This window comes from Lissotriton vulgaris, unplaced genomic scaffold, assembly GCF_964263255.1.
Source record: "Lissotriton vulgaris unplaced genomic scaffold, aLisVul1.2 SCAFFOLD_1561, whole genome shotgun sequence".
Lineage (NCBI taxonomy): Eukaryota > Metazoa > Chordata > Amphibia > Caudata > Salamandridae > Lissotriton > Lissotriton vulgaris.
The window spans coordinates 471,362-488,134 of NW_028249242.1; positions in this window are offsets into that span (position 1 = coordinate 471,362).

Here is a 16,773-nt window from a genome sequence, read left to right on the forward strand (position 1 = left end):
GCCTCTCATCTTATGGCATCGCATTTGGTGCAATCCTGAAAGCCATGTCACACGCTCCATCATTACAGACTGCCTGAGCCTAGCACATTGGAGAAAAATCCCCTGGCTTAATTATGTCTTCAAATTTTTTAAAGACCTTAACTGTGAACATTATTTTCATGATCCACCCTCAATTGAAGACATATCCAAGAAACGGCTGAAAGACCTGTGTTTAGGACATTTGAGAGAACTTCGTAACCAGGCGGAGATAGTGAAAACGCAAAATGGTAAAATCTCCCAAATACAAACAGGGAGACTGATACAGCCTTACCTTACGTTCTTCTTATCGAACTATGAAAAGTTTTTACTGACAAGATTCAGGTTCGATCTTTTTTTCCGCCTGGTCACGTTCCCAGAACAGAATACATGGTCACGGACTTTGATCTGTTGCCCATGTGATGGGGCCTCCACGCAAAATACGGTCCATGTCATTTTATTCTGCAAATATTACAGCATGGCTAGGAAAAAATGGATTCTCCCCCTCTTACGCTCAAGCGGCCTCAGGAATACATATCCAGCGCTTGCCTACCTTCAGTCGCCGTTAAACCCCCATGAAGCGAAAATGACAGCGACTTTTCTAAAAAAAGTTATAAAAACACGGCAGGACATTGTTTTATAAAATGTATCATGTGAATTCTAGCTCAAAATTGACTGATTTTTTAAAACTGTTGTACTTTTTATGATTATGTAAATTTTAATAATCGAATAAAAGTTATGAACTTGAACTTGAACAGGGGGCCCGCTCCCATCTTTATACTAAAAAAGGGGGCTGACCCGGTGACTAGGTCCTGCCTATGGGTGGGACTAGGAGGGGGGTGGTTACACCCCTCTGCCATGCCGGACTTTCCCCAGGCCAGGGGCTGGTGTGCCCCTGGAACTGGTTCTGACCGGCCTATGCGTAGTGAGCACCGGGGTGCCACTCAGCAGTCACCTTCCTGTAAAGCCCTGCCTACCCAGGATACACAAAACCATGTCTGGGACGGTGCTAGCACCGCCCCTGACAGGAAACCCTTGCTGGAAGGACTCCCAGCTGCAGGGGGTCAGACTCGTGTCTGTGGTGGCAGCATCCATTTTGTGGAGCTGAGGCTTTAGTTAACTTTAACCGGGGTTCACAGTTACATACATGTCGTGTCCCTCTAGAAAGAAGGGTGGAATGCTAACCCCGTCGCCAGAATTGGCGAGGGGTTAGTATTCCAATTCGTATGACACTTTACTCAACATGTTTTGATAAAGCAATACCAAAGTTAGCATTTAACCGCGAAGATTATAATGCACTCAAGAGTATATGGTATGCGATATCATGGAACAGCTATTAGGACTTGGTTCCGCAAGCTGCAGACAGGCTCAGCTCATGCCAGAGCACTATCTCACACGATTCCAAGCACTCTGCCTTCAGGATTGTCAAGGCCTGCCATAGGAGTGACTGATAGGAATCTGTGTGTCCATTTTAGGGTTAGGTATAGGTATACTACACCTACAGCAAAGGGTGATTACACGACTTTGCCCCAGCTGTCATGCAGCCAGTTGTGTCAAATTTAGGAGGCCAGCCAGGGGTGGCATAATACATGCTGCAGCCCTGGGTACACCTATGCCCTGAGTTATAGGGTCTGATAAGGTGGCCCAGTACCAATTGGTAAATGCACCTAGGGTACACGTTGTAATTTAGAAAGAGAACAGCCAGGCTGTGGGTCTGATTGGCAGGCCCACAGCCAGAGAAAGTCGTAAACCAGTGAAACAAAAGCAAAAAATCTGGGTGATCATAGGATTGCAGACCCTACTCTCCTACATGACCCTCCCCCCCAAACTTTGGGACAATAAGCTAACCTTGACCAGGTGAGTCTTCTTGTTCTAAGTGGAAATATCTGGAGAGCCCATCGGCATTGCCATGATCAGTACCAGGTCTATGTTCCACTGTAAAGTCCATCCCCTGTAGGGAAATGGACCACCTAAGCAGTTTGGGGTTTTCACCCTTCATCTGATTTAGCCACAAGAGGGGCTTATGGTCGGTCTGAATCTTGAAGTGAGTGCCAAACAAGTATGTCCTCAGCTTCTTCAGGGCCCAAACCACAGCAAAGGCCTCCCTCTCAATAGCTGACCAATTCTTCTCTCTGGGGGTCAGCCTTCTGCTTATAAAAGCAATGGGCTGGTCTTGACCATCAAAATTCAGTTGAGAAAGAACAGCTCCCACACCCAACTCAGAAGCATCTGTTTGGACAATGAATGGTTTGGAGTAGTCTGGACTCTTAAGGATAGGTGCTGTGCACATGGCCTGCTTTAGGTCATCGAATGCTTTTTGACAGCCTGCTGTCCACTGAACCTTTTTTGGCATTTTCTTACTTGTCAGTTCATTTAATGGTGTCACAATTGAACCATAGTTCCTGACAAACTTTCTGTAGTATCCAGTCAGGCCCAAGAAAGCTCGAACCTGAGTCTGGGTGGTTGGAGGAGCCCAGTCCCTGATTGACTGTATTTTGCTCTCCAGTGGCTGAACCTGGCCTCCACCTACAAGGTGGCCCAGGTATACAACCTGTGTCTGCCCTATCTGGCACTTGGTGGCCTTGATAGTGAGGCCTGCTGCTTGCAGAGCCTCTAACACTTTCCTCAGGTAGACCATGGGGATCCTCCCAGGTGGAGCTAAAGACAGCAATATCATCAAGATATGCTGCACAGAAGTCATCCAGCCCAGTGAGAACATGATTCACCAACCTTTGGAAGGTGGCAGGTGCATTTTTCAGACCAAAGGGCATTACCACAAATTGATAATGCCCACCAGGGGTTGAAAATGCTGTCTTGGGCTTGGCATCCTCAGCTAACCTGATTTGCCAATACCCAGCTGTTAAGTCAAATGTGCTTAAGTAGTTGGCAGAAGCCAATCTATCTATCAGCTCATCTGCCCTTGGTATTGGGTGGGCATCAGTCTTAGTGACTGCATTGAGACCCCTGTAGTCTACGCAAAACCTCATCTCTCTCTTACCACCCTGGGTGTGAGGCTTTGGCACTAGAACTACTGGACTAGCCCAAGGGCTATCTGAGGGTTCAATGACTCCCAACTCCAACATTTTCTGCACTTCAGTTTTTATGCAGTCTCTAACATGATCAGGCTGCCTGTAGATTTTACTCTTAACTGGCAGACTGTCACCAGTGTCAACCTCATGGGTACACCAATTGGTCTGACTGGGTGTCAGAGAAAACATATGTCTGAAAGACTGAAGAACCTGTTTACAGTCTTTCTGTTGATGCTCAGAGAGGCTGCCACAAAAGACAACACCATCTACTGACCCATCATCAGGATTCTGAGTGAGCAGGTCTGGGAGAGGGTCACTCTCCTCCTCCTGTCCCTCATCTATGGCCATGAGCAAGCTCATGTCCTTCCTGTCGACATATGCTTGACATGGAGCACCCTGTGGGGGCTCCTGGGAGTTCCAAGGTCCACCAGGTAGGTGACCTCTCCCTTTTGCTCAAGAATTGTGTGGGGCCCAGACCATTTGTCTTTGAGTGCTGCTGGGGCCACTGGCTCCAACACCCACACCTTCTGTCCAGGCTGATAAACAGTCAGGACAGCCTTTTGGTCATGCCAAGCTTTTTGAAGTTCTTGGCTGGCCTTAAGGTTTTCTGATGCCTTCTCCATATACTCAGCCATCCTGGAGCGGAGACCAAGTACATAGTCCACTCTGCTGGTTGCAGGCTTTTTGAGAGGTCTCTCCCATCCTTCCTTCACCAAACACAGGGGGCCTCTCACAGGATGCCCATACAAAAGTTCAAAAGGGATGTAGCCAACCCCCTTTTGTGGGACCTCTCTGTAAGCAAACAGAAGGCAGGGAATCAGGACATCCCATCTACGCCTGAGCTTTTCAGGTAGTCCATGAATCATCCCTTTTAGGGTCCTGTTGAACCTTTCAACAAGCCCATTGCATTGTGGATGATAGGGTGTAGTGAATTTGTAATTGACACCACATTCCTTCCACATAGCAGTTAAGTAGCTTGACATGAAGTTTGCACCTCTGTCAGAGACAACCTCCTTAGGGAAGCCCACTCTGGAGAACACTCCAACTAGGGCCCTTGCCACCACAGGTGCTGTGGTGGTCCTAAGTGGAATAGCTTCAGGATACCTGGTGGCATGATCCACTACCACCAGTATAAACTTGTGCCCTGATGCTGTCTGGGGTTCCATTGGACCAACAATGTCAATCCCCACTCTTTCAAAGGGCACCCCCACCACAGGCATTGGTATAAGGGGGGCCTTTGTTGTGCCACCTGACTTACCACTGGCTTGGCAAGTGACACAGGAGCGACAAAACTCCTTGGTATCCTCATTCATGTGAGGCCAGTGAAAGTGTGAGACAAGCCTGTCCCAAGTCTTTGTCTGGCCTAAGTGACCTGCTAAGGGAATCTCATGGGCCAAGGTAAGTAGGAAACCTCTCTGAGACAAGGGTACAACCAGCCTCCTGGTCATGCCAGGCTTGGGGTCTCTTGACTCAGTGTACAGGAGTCCATCTTCCCAGTATACCTTGTGGGTACCTGTGGCGTTCCCAGCAGCCTCAGCAGCAGCCTGCTGTCTGAGGGGTTCAAGAGAAGGGCAGCTTAACTGGTCCTTCCCCAGGTCTTCCCTTGAGGGTCCCCCTGAACCCAAGAATTCAACTTGATCAAGTTCAAACTCTCTAGGCTCAGTTTCCCTCAATTCCTGTAGGTCAGCCTCCTCTGAGACTTGATCCTCAACCTGGGGCAAGGGGGAAGGCACAGCCTTAACCCTACTGCTCTTCTTCTTGGGAGGTGTCTGGTCCATTGTTCCAGGATCCAGCACCTGTTCAGTGGGGCATTTCCTGACCTGTGACCTGGTCACAGCAAACACATGTGCTGGCAAGCCTAACATTTCCATGTGAGTCCTCTGCACCACTTCTGACCATTGTGATGACTCCAAATCATTGCCCAACAAACAATCCACTGGGAGGTCTGAACTAACTACAACCTTCTTTTGGCCAGTTACCCCTCCCCAGGAGAAAGCTACAATTGCCATACTGTGATTGGTAGTGACATTGCTTGCATTGGTCACCAGGAATTCTGTACCTGGCATGATCTGTCCAGGGTCCACAAAGTTAGGTGTCACCATTGTGACACTGGCACAAGTGTCCCTATAGGCCTGAGCCATTTTTCCATTAATGAAAGGTGTCTGTCTGTATTTGCCCAAAGTATTGGGACTTATGTCAGGGGACATGTCCATATCCCCTGTACTGACAAGGACAGCCTGAGTGAGTGTACCAACTAAGTTGTCACACCCCTCAGAACCCAGGGTTAACCCTACTAAACCCTTGGGAGGTGCACTACCACTGCTGACTGTACTAGGGGGCACAGGCGCCTTAGGGGCTGCAGTGGCAGGAGTCTGCCCTCCTCCTTTCTTGGTGCACTCACTAAACCAGTGAGTTTTACTTTTGCAGTATTGGCACCACCTTTTAGATTGGCCTTCTTTCTTCTTTTGGGGAGCCTGACCCCCACCCTCTTTGGGTTGTTGGGGACCTGTCGAAGACTTCTGGTCATTTTGTTCCCCCTTAGAATCTTTACCCTTCTGGTCTGCTTTCTTCTGACCACCTTGATTCTGGCCCTGGTTCTGTTTAACTCTTGTTCTAACCCATCTGTCTGCCTTCTTTCCCAATTCTTGGGGAGAGGTCAGATCTGAGTCAACAAGATGCTGATGCAACAACTGGTTCTGACAATTGTTTAAAATTTGTTCTCTCATCATCAAATTGTACAATCCTTTATAATCAGTAACCTTACTGCCCAGCAACCAGCCCTCAAAAGCCTTAGTGGCACAATCTACAAAGTCAGACCAATCTTGAGACTGAGTTTTCTGGGTATCCCTGAACAGCACCCTGTACTGCTCAGTGGTTAGGCCAAACCCTTCAACCAGTGTATTTTTCAAGACTTGGTAATTGTTAGCATCCTCCACTCTTGTAGTGAGGAGCTTGTCTCTACCTTTACCTTCAAAGGAGAGCCACAAGATAGCTGCCCACTGACTCTGGGGAACACCTTGCACAGTGCAGGCCCCCTCCAAAGCAGTAATCCATTTGTAGATGTCATCCCCTTGTTTAAAGGGGGGCACTATCTTACCTAGGTGTTTTGTATCAAAACTCCTTTCCCTATTGCTAGGTACAATGCTGCCACCAGTGGGGACTACCCCACTTAACTGTTGGTCTCTAGCAAAGGCAAGCCTTTCTTTGGCCAGGGCAAGTTCTTCCCTTTCTATCCTCAGATTGGCTGCCCTTTCCTTAGCTTCATACACTCTCCTCTGAGGGGAAGTCATCCCTCTTTGAGAAGAGCTGTGAGAGCCATTGGTTTGAAGGGATCTGCCAGAGCCTCTTGATAGAGATCTGGCTCGTCCATTCCCAATGTTAAGCTGACCTGATAGTGGCCCCAGGGGTCCCCCAGTACCACTGTCATGTTTGCTTAAGTTGGACCTGGTTAGTCTACCGACTTCTACCTGTCCCTTGTCTGCCTCATCCCCAGAGGGATCCTCATCCTCCTCCCCATTTTCGTTCTCAATGGAGAGGTGGATTAGGTCAGGGTCTCCTCTGGTTCCCTCAAGGGGAGGCATGCCTCCTTCTGGATTAGAAGGGCTAAGAAGTCTCTCAGCCTTTCTGGCATCATAAGTCTCTAGGAGACCAATCAGAAAGGAGGTGGTGGGGTTAGCCCTTTGCTTAATCTTCCTAGAGGTACATACTTGTCGTAACTCATGGAAGCTAAGCACAGTATATCTGGAAGGAATGACCTGTGGAGGGTCCACTGACACAAGGGGAGACTCAGAGTTTCCTCCTTTGTCTGACGTACTGTTTCTAGTGTGGTGTAAGTGATGCACCTACCTACACTATGTGTTTACCTACTGATCCCTTGCTAAGAGTTGCAGCCAAGGTGTGCTAAGCCTTGAGGAGCTGCAACAGCTGGTTCAGTAGAACTCAGAGTATTCTAAGCTTAGTTATATGTACTAACAGTACTTATGTGATCTTTCAACAAGATATTCTTAGGATACGTGTGGTAAAACAACAGCAAGCTCAAATCCCAACCGCTGCTCACCAATGTGAGAAGGTGGCCTGATTTGCAGTGCTCACTATTCTAGTGAACACTATGTATCAGTCCAGCAACCCTTATTGATGATTGGTTGTAAGTCAACCTTATAGACCAGCTATCCTAGTAGCGTGGATACGAGCAGTCTAAGGCTAAAGACTCGAGAGGGCGTGTTAAGCCAGCTGTTATACCACATATACCCCTTGAACACCAAGTGAAAGGACACCACACAAGTGTTATGAAAATAAACAGTTATTTATTAAGAATCACAACAGCCCTGTACTCTTTATGAGGACAGGGTACTAAGCACAAACCAAAACTCTTACAAAAATACTTAAGTTAGCACAGTATATACAAATGCCCGAGGGGCACGGAAAACCATATACTTGAAAAGTGGAATGCGAAATTACTAGCAGGTAAGTACAGTACTAATAGGCTTTGGAATCGCTAGGACTTGACTATAGAATCGTTAGATTACTTCTAGGAGACCCAGGGGACTCGGGTGCAGTGTGTGCACTCTCACGCGAGATGCGGGACAAAGTCTATGGTAGCTAGAAATTGCAAAGTTAGTGTTCTCGGGGGGGCGCTAGAGGGCGCACTGCGGAATGGCCGCACTGTCGTGAGGCTCCCGCTGCCCGGAGCTAATATCCGCCTAGGTATCCTGATTACCATCGCTGCGCCCTGAACTGACCCCACGGTTCGGATGGGATATCGGCTGTCCACCCACGGTCCAACTCCTGTGCCATTCGGAGGTTGCTGGCCGAAGTTATGAGGGTCCCAAGTTTCTCCGACTCGCGCTCTGGAAGTCTGATGCCATCTTGCCCGGCGTCGCCGTTCATGCCAGTCCGGGGCTCTGCACGTGGGGTGTAGGCCTAGCTCCGCCCATCTCCGCCAGGCCCGATCGCTGGCCGGGCGAGACACTTGGCTCTCCCTTGTTGTCGGACTTTTCTTGGCTTTCCCATTTGCCTGTCCAGATACCATCGCCTACGGAAGTGCCACGGATTTAATACTTGGTTTCTGGGGTTTGCCACCTTGGGCTGGGAACGGCGACGGCCTTTGCTCATCGGTGGGAGTGGCGGGGCGTGCTGGCCTGCTCGTGCCCCCACGATTCGAGCTGCTTTCTGCTTGGCCGGGTCCCGTGCCCGACCTGTATCCTGACTTCCATTTGCCTCGTTCCCCTTCTGTACCACCGTCATGGGGAAACCGGACACTAAACAGTCCAAACTGTCCTTTGACTCTGGAGGGGCCAGGCGTGGGGCGCGTTCGCTCCAGGAAGCTGGAACTTCGCGGTCCCCCCCCCCGAATGTCGCTGAGAGTGTCCCGCACCCACCTCCACCGGACTTCGCCCAAATGATGCAGGAGATGAGGCAGGGGTTCGCCACTATAGTGGACAAAGTGGACAAGATATCGTCACGCATGGATGCGGTCGTTCAGAAATTGGACGTACATGAGGAGCGCTTGACGGCGGCGGAACAGCGCATTTCGGACCACGATGACACGGCGGCCACCCATACCACCCAGCTGGCGAGAATGGACAATATTTTGCGTGTCATTGCCGCCAAGAACGAGGAGTTGGAGGCGAGGAGTAGGCGCAACAACGTACGCATTGTAGGTGTACCGGAGTCCACGAATGTGGGCAAAATGGAGACTTATGTGGAGAGGCTACTGGTGGGCGCCATCGGGGCGGAAGTTTTCTCGTCCCAGTTCATAGTCGAGAGCGCATCGGACGTTGGGACCTCGTCCGGCCTCTGGGGCTGCACCGCGTCCCATCATTGCGCGCCTATTGAATTATCGTGATCGAGACGCTGCTCTTCAGGCTGCCCGCACTAACAGGACTCTCTCCTTCGAAGGGGTGTCTTTCACCATGTACCCCGACTTCACACCGATGGTACAGGACCAGCGTCGGAAGTTCTTGGGGGTGAAAAGGAAGCTTCGGGACCTTCAAGTGGACTACGCCTTGCTTTATCCGGCTAAACTTCGAGTGACGCACCAGGCTAAACAACATTTTTTCACCAACCCACAGCATGCTGAGGACTTTGCGAAGCGCCTCCAGCGCGAGCGCGCTGCTGCGGATCGTGGTGACGATTGAGATCCGGAGGGTGACCATTCGGCTGCTGAGGAGGAGGTCGCCTGATTCTGGTGACTTTGGACTTTGTCTATCTTCTTCCCGGTTTTTGTAGTATTGTGGATATGTAACTTTTTGTATTGGGGCCTGCTGGCTTCCTTCTCAGTATTTGTGGCCTAGCCATTGTCCGTATTTGATTTTTTTTTGCTGATGCGTGGGTTATGTCTGTATCATGATGAGTGAGTGCGTTTTGCTGTTTTTGTGGGGTTGGGATGGCACCGCGGGATGGTGTTATGGGATGTCGCGCTCTGGGCACCCACCCCCCCGCGCTGCGCCTGGGGCCGCCTGATACTCTTTGGCGCGGACACTGGCGTGGCGTGAGGGAGTGGCGTCGTGCACCTCTGGAAGGCTCCCCGGAGGGTGTGCCCCATATTTACCTTTTGTTTGGATTCTAGTCCTATGTTGGTTGACTGGATGTGTGTTGAGGGATGGGGGGGAGGGGTGTATGTGGCCTGATAGTTGGGGTGGTGTCAGGTGGGTGGATGGGGGGGGGGTTGAAGCCGTCCATGTCTGCTTGCCTGGGACTTTTGGTTCGCCTTGGTAGCTGCTACTGTTGTTTGAGTGCACGGACATTTCGGGGCGCCCGCTATCCGGGCTGTTCCACTTTCCTATCTTACGGGACGGGTTCTGGGATCCGTGCTCCCGTCCATTTTGGGCCCGAGTGCGCCGGCCGCCATTTTGGGCTGCCACGTGCTGGGGCGCACTCTGCGAGCGTAGCGCGTGTGCGTGATGTGGGTCGTGTGGAATGGCTTGGCGGCGCGCGGCGCGTAGGCTGTCCCGAGGGCTTGCTGCGTGGATGGGTCGGTTGGGGGGGTGTTGTTGTGTTCCTGTTTGGTTGTTTTGGAGATGACTGGGAAATGTATGGAGCGTATGTGGAGGTCTGCCCGTGCCCTGAGGCGCGGACCTATCAATGGCTGTTGCTGGTAGTTGGATGCCCTGTATATGGTTATAGGGTTCTGCGGGGCCCTTACTTTACGTGATGTCAACTGCTGTTGTGGATCAGATCTCGATTTTGTCCTGGAATGTACGGGGCCTTAATGATGCCAGGAAGTGTCGCAGTGTGATACAGTATTTGGACAGGCATGCTATTCAAGTTGCTTTTCTCCAGGAGACGCATCTGCGCCCCGTTCCCTCCCCCACTTTCGGCGGAAGGTGGGCTGCGGCCAGGGGGTTTGCTTCATACTCTTCTTATGCTCGTGGGGTTGTTACCCTTGTTAAGAAGTTGCTTGCATTCCAGGAACTTGGATCTATGGGGGACCCTGAGGGGCGCTACGTGCTGCTGTGGGGACGGCTTGGGCAGACCACTGTACTGTTTGTTAATTGCTATGCTCCCAATGTTGACACGCCAATCTTTTTTGTCACTCTGTGGGGTCATGTTCTTGCTGTGGATGCTACTCACATTGTGTGGGGGGGTGATTTTAATCTTGCATTTCAGGCCCAGATGGACAGATCGGAGGGTAGCCCTCAGTACAATGTACAGGCAAGGGATGTGCTGCGGGGGATAGTGGAGGAGGCTGGGATGGTTGACAGCTGGAGGTTCACCCACCCTACCGCTAGGGAGGGCACCCATTACACCACACATGCTCGTTCATGGGCGAGACTGGATTATGTATTTCTCTCTAGAGGGTTGATGGCTGGCCTAAGAGGGGCCTCACATCTGGCTCGGACGTATTCTGATCACTGTCCGGTGAAGGTTGATTTGTCCGTCCCCGGGTTACACAGGCCGCGCCCGCCTTGGCGTTTGTTTCCGACTGCTTTGCTTGACCCGGTGTTCAGGGAGGAACTCGGTGCGGAGGTGGAGGCGTTCTTCCCTAGAAACAAGGGCTCTGTGGAGAGCATTGAGGTCATTTGGGAGGCATTCAAGGTTACGATCCGGGGTGTCACTATTTCTAAAAGTTGTGGAGTACTCCGTCTGATTGTTCGGACCCTCGAGAGGTTGGAGGCTGACTTGCGAGACTTGGAGCGCAGGATGCAGGTGGCTTCGGACCCCGCTCTTTTGGCACAGTTCCGCACTAAGCTCTCCGAGTACGAGGAGGAGGCTGCTCGGGAGGCTAAGCACAGGGGGAAATACTGGACGGCGAGGCGATACTGCGAAGGGGAGCGGCCCGGTAAGGTCCTCGCTGCCCTTACTAGACATCCTAGGCATGGGTCGGACGTGTTGGAATTGGTGTCTCCGGATGGCACTCGCTGTCGAGATACATCGGAGATTCAGCGCACTTTTATTGATCATTATGCACACCTTTACACGACACAGCAGACGGGTGAGACTCGGTACGGTGGCTTCCTCGACGAGTTGGCGCTCTGTTGGCTATCGGATGGCCATCGGGAGTTCTTGGGCAGGCCCCTGGAGGTGGAGGAGGTCAGGAATGCCATCATGTCTCTTTCTAATGGGAAGGCCGCCGGGCTGGATGGCCTTCCTGCTGAATTTTATAAGTGTTATATTGACATTATGGCCCCTGTGCTCCGTGAGGTGTTTGAGGAGTCTCTGGAGGAGGGACGCCTTCCGGGCTCCATGCGGGAGGTCGCCATCACGTCGCTGCTCAAGCCGGGTAAGGATCCACTCGATGTGGGCTCCTACAGGCCCCTCTCATTGCTCAACTGCGATGTTAAAATTCTCGCGAAGGTCTTGGCGGTGAGATTAGCCGAACTCATGCCCGTTATCGTGTTGCCTGATCAGTCGGGATTTGTGCCCGGTCGCGCCACCTCTCACAATCTTCGCACTTTGTTCTCGCTTGTGTCGACCATCGATCCCGCTGTCCCGGTTGCCGCTGTCTTTCTTGATGCCACTAAGGCGTTTGACTCTGTCGAGTGGGGCTACCTTCTTGATGTTCTTTGTCGGATGGGTTTCCCCAGGATTTTCATCTCTTGGGTTAAGCTTCTATATACTGATCCGATGGCAAGGGTAGTAGTGAATGGGGTGCTGTCCCCCTCGCTCCCTCTCACGAGAGGGACCCGACAGGGTTGCCCCCTCTCACCCCTCTTGTTTGCTATCGCTATTGAGCCGCTAGCCTGTAGGATACGTCAGTTTCATCAGCAGAGCGCCTTTAATTGTCTTCAGCGGCAGGTCGGCATTTCTTTATATGCTGATGATGTCACACTCTATGTCAAGGACCCTGAGAACAGCCTTAATTCGCTCCTGCGGGAGCTGGTCGCTTTTGGTGGCGTATCCGGGGTTCATATCAACTGGCGGAAATCTCAATTTTTCCCCCTCACATCTGCGGTGGCCAGGTTTCCCCTTGACTACCCTCTGGAGTGGTGTGACTCGGAGTTGCGCTATCTTGGTATTGTTGTATCCTTAGATAGAGGAGACGCGGTTCGGCTCAACTATGGTGTGGCCATTACTAAACTGGCGGATGATGTCACCAGGTGGATGTCTTTACCCCTCTCCATGGCCGGCAGGGCGTCTCTTATCAAGATGGTGGTTCTGCCCCGCTTTCTTTATCTCTTTCAAAACCTCCCATATCATCCTGGTGCTTATTTTTTTCGTAGACTTCGTTCTGAGCTTCTGCGATTGTTCTGGGGGGGCAAGCAGCCACGGGTGGCCTGGGCTACCCTTACGTTGCCTTATGCTGATGGCGGTTTCGACGTCCCTGATTTTGAACTCTATTATCTCAGCGCTCAGGCGCACTATGCCTATCATTGGATGCGCCCCACGCCATTCATGCCCCAGATTGCTGCTGAGCACTGGGTCGCCCACCCGCTCCCACTGGAGGGGATGGTTTTGGGCAAGGTGTCAGATGTGGACACGCCCCGCACGACGGTGACATGCACGGTGGATTCTTTGAAGCGGACGGCTCATTTGCTAGACGTTTCCTTTCTCTACTCGCCGGCCTTGCCTCTGTCTTATCATCCGGATCTGTCGCTGTTGTTGGAGACGGGGTTTCAGCGAATGTGCAAGCGGCTAGGTATTCTTACGTGGGGCGACTTGTTTCATGAAGGTGCCTTTCGTACGCAGGCTCATTTCTTCGGTTCGGCTGCTTGCTCCCCTCTAGACCTGTTCTACTTTGTCCGCCTGCGGCAGGGCATGCGTGCTCTGCTACCGGACTATCCTTCGGAGCCTGGGGTAACCCTCCCCCTCCATGTGCTGCTGGTTTCAGATGGGCGACACCTGGTGTCGAAGTTATACGGGGCTATTCGCCGACAGCGATCGGTCCCGACCAATCGGGTGCGCGAGCAGTGGGTTGCCGAATTAGGTGCTCCTATTACAGACGAGCAGTGGCAATATTGTTGCGGGCTCACGGCCAATGTCTCTTCTAGTTGTCGCCTTAAAATTATCCATTACAAGTTTGTTCAGAGGTACTACTATACCCCGGCGAGGAAACTGCGGTTTCATTTGGCGGAGGATGACAGGTGTGCTAGGTGTCGAGCGGAAGGCGCTGACTTTTTGCATTTGGCTTGGAGTTGTGCGGGGGTTTTGGAATATTGGGCTCAGGTTCATGAGGCCCTGCAGGTTATGGCGGAGGATGGGGTGGCGTTTGACCCCTTGGTGATGTTACTTGGCTTCACTAAGGACGTACCTGCCTCTCACCGTAGATTTGTCGACGTGGCCCTGTTGTTGGCTAAGCGTAGGGTTGCTTGCTGTTGGGGTCGTGGTAGGGTGCCGCGCTTTCAGGACTAGATGACTGACCTCATTTATTGTCAGGATCAGTATAATATCTATTCTGAATTGATGCCTGTTCGATGCAGACCAAAGGACTTTTGGAGTCCGCTCCAGGTGTACCTCCTGACCAGAGCTGCGCGGGACTCTGATTCTGAACTTGAGGACCGTGAGGGGATAGGCTGATGACAACGGGATGGGCTGGGATTTTACACGACACCTGCTGCTCTTCCGATATCGGGGGGGGGCTGACTGTCTCCTGTTCCTGCGAGCTATTGAGGGGTGGGAGTCTCCCTTCGGACAGGTATTTTTATCGGGAATTCGGATTGTACCCCTGCGCGGCACCCCTCTATCCAGTGCTCCTCATACTTGGGTCCCCTCTGGCTCACGTGTTCTCCGCTATTGTACTGTATTCATATTGCATTGTCTTATTGGCTCGCCTGTCCATGCTGGCTCATTGCATTTTAATATCTCCTGCACATTTCGCTGTTGCTCCTTGTATTGACTGATGCCTTGCCCTGTACTTCCTCGTGTCTCCATATGTAGTTCTGTTTTGTATGCTTTTTGGGCACTGACGTACCACTGTAATGGCCGAATGTGACTGTGTATTTTGAATGTACACTTCCCTTGTACCTACTTGTCTCCAAATAAAGGTTTAAAAAAAAAAAAAAAAAAAAAGTTAGTGTTCTCGGGCGAACCCGACCTGGTAGGAAGAAAACGAAAGTGGATTCTGACCCTTGGATACTGAGGCTATGCTGGGGCACCGAAATGCCGAAGTTACCTAGCCCAGGGGCTGCAGCTGCATAGGACTCAAAGGACGTCGGGAATCCTCGTTGACGGACCAGGAGCCTGGAAGAAAGAAGTTGCTGGCAGGCGACCAGTGAAGAAAGTTCGATGGATCCAAGCCTGGATCGAAGGAAGATGACACCTGAAAGCAGAGGGGACCAAGTTCGTGACTACTAGCCAGTAGTCAGTGGGCACCAGGAGGGCACCGGATGGTAGCCACCTCGACTAGGCGAGTGGGTGACGCTGTACTCGGAGATCTCACGGACCAGGAGGCGTTGTCGGCGACCAGGATGGAGGAGCGAGCTGTCCCACGAAGATAGAAGCTGTCGGCGTCGCTGGACCCAGGATTGGGCAACAAAGCCTTGGCAAATTCAAGCCCACGCGGTGGACCTAAAATGGCGCCTGGAGTGGACCAGGAGGGTCCGGGGTGCCTCTCTTGAAGAAGGAAGCAAGGGCCAGTCTGGAGCAACCAGACCAGCAGCAGTGATGTCGTCGGGCGTCGTGTAGAAGGCCACAAGCCAGCCGGCTAGTAGCCACACAGCGCGGTGAGCACGCAAAAGCAGAAGGGCCCCACGCAGATCGTGGAGATGCTGGAGGGCTGATCTTCGGTGCTGGAGCTGCTCAGGGTTGGGGCTTCTCGGACCCCAAAGCACTCACCAGTGGAAGACTCGGTGGGCTTGTTGCAAAGAAGTCGTGCAGTCTTGGCGATCGTCGGTCCCTCGAGGTCTCGTCGCACTCACAGTTCTCAGCTTTGCTGTAGAGGTGAGTAGAGGTCAGAGGTACCAGGGAAGCCGGGTCTCGTCGAGCTGGGTCGTCGGATTCGTGAAGAAGGACTTGCAGCAGACCGCAGTGTTCTTAGGATGGTGCCTGCGGATGCAGGGTGACTACTCCTTAGCCACAAGGGAGAATCTTGAAGAAGAAATCTTGATGTCCTTTCGCAGAAAGTCGTGTCTTGATTCCAAAGATGATCTAATTTGAACTGGGGGCCCGCTCCCATCTTTATACTAAAAAAGGGGGCTGACCCGGTGACTAGGTCCTGCCTATGGGTGGGACTAGGAGGGGGGTGGTTACACCCCTCTGCCATGCCGGACTTTCCCCAGGCCAGGGGCTGGTGTGCCCCTGGAACTGGTTCTGACCGGCCTATGCGTAGTGAGCACCGGGGTGCCACTCAGCAGTCACCTTCCTGTAAAGCCCTGCCTACCCAGGATACACAAAACCATGTCTGGGACGGTGCTAGCACCGCCCCTGACAGGAAACCCTTTGTCCAGGCTCCCCTCGCTGGAAGGACTCCCAGCTGCAGGGGGTCAGACTCGTGTCTGTGGTGGCAGCATCCATTTTGTGGAGCTGAGGCTTTAGTTAACTTTAACCGGGGTTCACAGTTACATACATGTCGTTCCCTCTAGAAGGGTGGAATGCTAACCCCGTCGCCAGAATTGGCGAGCAGTTAGTATTCCAATTCGTATGACATTTTACTCGACATGTTTTGATAAAGCAATACCAAAGTTAGCATTTAACCGCGAGGATTATAATGCACTTAAGAGTATATGGTATGCGATATCATGGAACAGCTATTAGGACTTGGTTCCGCAAGCTGCAGACAGGCTCAGCTCATGCCAGAGCACTATCTCACACGATTCCAAGCACTCTGCCTTCAGGATTGTCAAGGCCTGCCATAGGAGTGACTGATAGGAATCTGTGTGTCCATTTTAGGGTTAGGTATAGGTATACTACACCTACAGCAAAGGGTGATTACACGACTTTGCCCCAGCTGTCATGCAGCCAGTTGTGTCAAATTTAGGAGGCCAGCCAGGGGTGGCATAATACATGCTGCAGCCCCTGGCAGCCCTGGGTACACCTATGCCCTGAGTTACAGGGTCTGATAAGGTGGCCCAGTACCAATTGGTAAATGCACCTAGGGTACACGTTGTAATTTAGAAAGAGAACAGCCAGGCTGTGGGTCTGATTGGCAGGCCCACAGCCAGAGAAAGTCGTAAACCAGTGAAACAAAAGCAAAAAATCTGGGTGATCATAGGATTGCAGACCCTACTCTCCTACACAGTGTACCCCCACCGGGGTCTGTTCAGTTAACACAACAAGCCGCCTACAACCCATCAGGACCGGCCACGTCAAAAGAGGTGCTATAGAGGTGCAAGCTAAGCCAATAATAGTGCAA